This window comes from Lolium rigidum, chromosome 2 (assembly GCF_022539505.1).
Source record: "Lolium rigidum isolate FL_2022 chromosome 2, APGP_CSIRO_Lrig_0.1, whole genome shotgun sequence".
NCBI lineage: Eukaryota > Viridiplantae > Streptophyta > Magnoliopsida > Poales > Poaceae > Lolium > Lolium rigidum.
This window is the reverse complement of record NC_061509.1, coordinates 214608824-214614770: the sequence shown is the minus strand read 5'-3', so window position 1 is coordinate 214614770 and position 5947 is coordinate 214608824.

The window sequence follows — 5947 nt, the reverse complement described above, 5'->3', positions numbered from 1 at the left end:
CGGCGGGGATCTGAGCCCTTGACCCCCCACACGGCTTCTAGGTGGACGATCTCCGTGCCAGGACCACCATGGACGAGGCGGCTGCTCGATAGAATCCCTTTCTCTGATGGCCTCTCTAGACCTTAGGTGAGGGAGGTCTTGACCGACGGCTTTCCACGGTGGGGGCTATGGATCCGAGGCGGTGGCCTCGTTCGAAGAGGCGACGTCCACCACGCAGCCGGTGGCCTTGCAGATGCTACGAACCGACGCCCTGGTTCGTGTGGACGGCGGGGTGATGACTGATGTGGGCCGGACCCCTACTCGCACTAGATCTCGAAGGTCAGAACTCCACCATCTCTCTGGCCTCTTCCTCCCACCGATCTGGCTATTGGCTGTGTTGACGCAGATGCTTGTTCGGGAGTCGGTGGGATGCGATGGGTCCGGGAGAAATCCTTGGTCTTGTGACCATAGCGGCGATGACTATGCTAGGGGTTCCATCCTTCTCCTACCCCTACCCCCTCCCAGGTGAAAGGCGGCTGTGCCATGGGCGTCGTTCACTCCTTGGAGGCCCCATCTGGGGCGCGGTGGTGTAATGGTGATTGCGCTTGGTTGGCGATGTGGCTTGTCTGCTTGGCTGCTTCAATTGACACAGAAGATGAAGATGGGTCAACAGATGAGTAACTCCGAGAATATACAATCGATATGTCTACTACGTAGGAGAGTGGACAAATAGAGGCCGAGCTACATGTAGTTTTTATTTTTTTTAAAATCAAAATTATACTTTTAAATTTTTAAAAAGTCATAAATAAAAGTTTTGATGTAGCCAATGATAAAATCTACAAACGTGCACAATTTCAATGTAAAATTCTTTGTATTTTAGGATACACGAAAATGACAATGTCAGGAGTACCTATGAATACTCCGCTAGTATGAAAAGGTTTTAAGGTTAGTTGAATACCTGGCTCTCCAATTGATTGGCTCGCAATAAGACCTATGGCTTCTCCCAATTCGACCAGAAAACAATGAGTGGAACTCATAATTAACAGATTCAAGAAGTGCTCCAGCAAGTAAAGGAGGTTCTAATATATATTGGTTGTGCTCGAAAGGTACAAAGAATTTTACATTAAGATTTTGCATCTTTGTAATATACATCATTGGCTATATCCAGGATTTTGTTCTTTTTTAAATAAAACTTTAAAACATCTTTCATTTTTTAAATAAAGAGCTACATGTAACTCGGCCTCTGTTTTTAGTTTTCGTTTAGATAGTAATGTCATTGAATCTAAATTTGAATTGTATGCATCACTCTTTTGAATTATCATGGTGACAAACAATTATTAAACATAGTTAGCATAGAGGATATGTGGGAAAAAATATGGAGGAGAAATATAGGGTGAGTTGAAAAAATATTTGGGATGATAGGAGAGACTCTTGTTTTGCCATTAATGTCCTTCTTTTGGGGTTGGGGCCCTACTAACATCCTCGCCACATGGGATTTTTTGGCCTCCCGGCCTCGCTTGTCAGCTCGCCTTATCGTAGCCATTGATCCGACACGCTGGGCACCGGAGTGTCGTCGATCCCTTAATGAACCTCCTCCCCTCCCTTTTGCACCTCCGCCTCATCCAAACATCTAAGGCCACCGAGGAGCTTCGCAAGCCCCTCGGTGCTTTCATTGGAAGGATTGGGGTCATATAAGGAAACATTGTCCAACTTGGAAGAAGACCGATGGAGCCGTAAATCTGGCTATACACTTTGTAGTCGATTATGATAGTGAAGTTCTAGCCTTAGTAAGTGAATTGTTCGATGAAGTGTGGGTGTTGAATTCAGGGGTCTCTTATCAACCTACAAGCCTGGTGATCTTGGAGTTATCTATCAAGGCGATGGTGCTCCTCAGCATATTACGAGCATTGCGGACATCAAGATCAAGGCTTAAGATGGTGATGAACTGATGGTCCAGAATGTTAGATATGTGCACCGATTCGCAAGAATCTAATTTCACGTACTTGGGGAACTCGATGACAAAAGCTATGTCTAACTTGTTGACATGAACAAGTTGACCATGCAAGTCAACAATAACATGTACTAGATATTAAGCGCGCTTCGCCGCGCCGTCTGCAGCTCGTTCTTGCATACAGTGGCTGCTATGATAGAATCATAGGCTTTTTGTATGTGTTGTTGCCGTGCGCAACACGTTTTCCTTTTGAACAAATCATATTCCTAATGCAGAAAAAGTATAACGCCCTTAATATTAGTAAGCAAAATTGAATACTATATTCAGTCAGTACCATCCTAAATTGCCTTAATGTTGGAATATCAGATCCTAGATAAGCGAGTTCATGTTTGGATCGTGTTAAAATATGAAATTCCATATTTAATAGAATAATACTTTAAATTAATTACATACCAAGAGCGCTATGCTATTAAGAACAACAAAAATGTCATGAGAGCACCATCCCTAATATTGCCAGTTCGTCTCTTTGTGTGCATGATGCATATATACCTTTAAGAGCAGGGGCACAAATACATACTCGTTGTTTTTATTTACTTGCGTTATGGGTTTAGTCAAAATCAAACTTCATAAAGTTTGACAAAATATTTTTTTTAATCAACATTGAGAATATCAAATCTATGGTATTACAATTATCATAAAGTTTAATTCCATATTATTATATGCTTTTGGTATTAAGGACATTGATATTTGTTTCCTATACTTTGGTCAAACTTTATGAAGTTTGACTTTCATTAACCCAGAACAAAGTAAGTAAAGAACGAAGGGATTATATGAATGCTCCGAAAAATCAGTGCTAACTTTAATATTAACACAACACATGGATCTGCACCAGAACATGTGAAATGTAAGAGATGTAAATTATGGTGAACACTGCCTGCCATCTGTTAGGCTTACAATATTTCTTTATTGAAGGGTTCAAATGTTGCATATATTGTGCCTTGGTGTATACCCTTGGAAAAAAGTTGCATGTATATAACTATAATGGCCAAAAAAATTGTAGCATTCTTTTGTACCGAAGAACATAGAAGTCAATATAAGCAAATTTCATTTCTCTTGCTTCAGAAAGAGTAAAGGCATAACGATAAAACAACCAAGTGAAAAAAAGGTACTCATCCTAGAGGAGCAAGGCAATATAGAAACAAATAATATCACTTAAGATCTTTTGATGTTGAAGCATGATAAGAGCACATGTAAATATTCAGATATGGTGCATGGGGATTCAAAGGAAGTGATAAGGGAACATATAAATATTCAAATATGGTGCATGGGGGTTAAAATAAACTAAGTGTATCATACTGAATTGGAATAACATTGCTACAATGAGAAAAAAAAATAGGCATTTAAGATCTTGCAATGTTGATCCAACTCGAGAGCTAAATTACAAAGCATACCAACCAACCAGCTAGTTGTATACACCACACCAACGTCACTTTTTCCGTTATAAGAATGTTAGTTGGTACAAAAACATTGCCCCAAGCATTCTCAGCAAGATAAATTGTCAAAGAGGATGACCCGCTCATTTACACGCATCATCTCTTTGAAACAAATACCATGACATGATGATACTAACCACATGATTCTTGCATACTACTCATAATTCTTGCGTACATCGAATTTTTCTTGAAAGCTTTGTAGGTGAATCCAAAGCCAAACATAAAATTCCACCGCCATGATATCGGTTGCTATTCTGATAAATAATTGTGACATATCACCAAACAGTACAATACGAACAATGGTGTAGTAAATAGCAGCTATGATTGGAAATTTGCACCTTGTAAGTACGCCCACTCAAATGAACAAAAGGGTTCCACACCACTAATAATACAAAGAATGTGGTGAAGTTTAAATAATTGACAGGAGGGGTACACTTATGTATTTCCCTCCAGGGAGCTTTGTTGCGCCAGTGATGAAGTATGACGGCATAATTCTCTGCACACATACAAAACTGCTTAGCTATGAACCCTGAGATTATGAAACAAAATTTTATGGACATAGGCGCAATAAATCTACACATAAATCCATCCTCACGTTAGCACAATATATTGCTAGCTGGTTTAAGGACAAAGAAAGTTACAGAGCTAATCAGGGGTAATTGAACATCCTGGGTCACCAAGATTCAGAGAGAGATTTTGCGGACATAAAAATTTGTAGCCAAGATCTGTTTGACGAATCGCATAAATCCATATATATGAGAACCTACTTATCCCATGCTCCGTAAAATAACACTGCATCTAGTAGTTGGGTAAGGAAGCAAAAAAACAACATAGGAAATTTTATTTTTTGGTATTGTACCGTTCTAAAATCTTTAAGAAAGTGATCATATCATACTACTCCAATAATAGCGCAGCAAAGATTCTTCCAAATTATTTTTTCTGACCAAACTTAACTTGTACTCCCTCCATTCCAGTGAATAAGGCGTCCTTCTTTTATGTGTTTTCTCGTTGACCATAAATTTCTCAAAATATATGAAGATTGTTAGTGTAAAATTGACATCATTAGAAAGTGTTTTTAATATAAATCCAACGATACTAATTACATCTAATATAATCAAGATTTTCTTACCTAATTTTTTCGTTCAAAGTTCGTCTTGAAATGTGTGTGCGCCTTATTCATCGAAACGGAGGTAGTATATAGCATCAAATGTAATGGCGAGCTCATCCAACAATATCAGCCCATGTATATAGTAGAAACACAAATAAAAAAAGCTTTAACTATGAGGTACATATGCGACGTAAATGATTTTATTGCACAGATCTTCATAAGTGTGTAAACATAGTAGATACATAAGGATATATGTGAAGCAAGATTAATATAATGTGATTTAGTATGAGCAGGGCTTCATTAATAGAGCTGTCATTTCCACGAATTACAGTGAAAATCTGCATGAGTTAAGATGCACGTATATGTATATCGATCAACTACACAATCTGAGCAAAGTGAAAACCATTTCTGCGATGAAAAACAAGTATGTACCTAAATAAATGTCATTACGACTCTTCAAATCTCTACTTGATCTGTCCTTGCATGATATTCCTATATCCCTGAATATAAACAAGTAGGGATTTCTATTTTCGTGCCCTCGGGTCCTTAGTTGTGCTCAGTTTTCCCCAGCTCCTTAGTTTTTCCTCAGTTTTACCCAAGCGTTTGTCTGAAACCATCACACGTGATGTAACGGCCGGTTGCCCGACGGTTGACCGTTATCTTCTGACTAGTGGGGCCACGTAGAGCCTGCAAAGACACGTCAGACCATCCATCTTTGTTTGACCGTAAGCATCGCTGTATCCCTGACCAAAACGCGAACGAGTGGAGCTTCGGTATATCAAATGACAAGTACGGCCATGACGCTGATACAAGGGGCAATACACGGGTAGGATTAGATTTTTAAACGGAGCTCTACAGCGATGGCACGGAGGAGGTGGCATGCGGGGTGCCGAGATGAGATCGACGTCCACAAAGAACTGCATGAGGCGAGACCGGACGCATTAGATAGATATGAACTAGACGCGTTTAACCATGCAAAGAAGAGAAGAAATGGTCGACGACATCGACGACCACCTCAAAACTTTGACTGACCGTGTCGGACACGAACGCGAGCAATGTAGAGAAAACTAGTGTCTCTCCTTTCTGGCGTGTATAGGTGGGTGCTAGGAGAGTGTGGTGGCGAAGGGAAAGACCTCGCGGCGGTCTGTGGCGTCCAGCATAGCGGGTCGGCGTGGCCGTGCCCACAGCGGCGTGCATGCATGATCGGCATTGGCATCAGCATGTACGTTCGGCATTGGCCTCGGCGGTATCTCGGGTGTGTCGGTGATCGAATGAGGGGACGGGATTGAGGGTGCATCCCGACGTTGACCTAGCAGTGGCGGCGAGCATAGCCGTTTTGACCATGCCGATATCGGCATCGGCATCGTTTGGAGGCTGTGGTGCTCGAATCAAGTTGGGATTTGTTTCTTGTAGGCC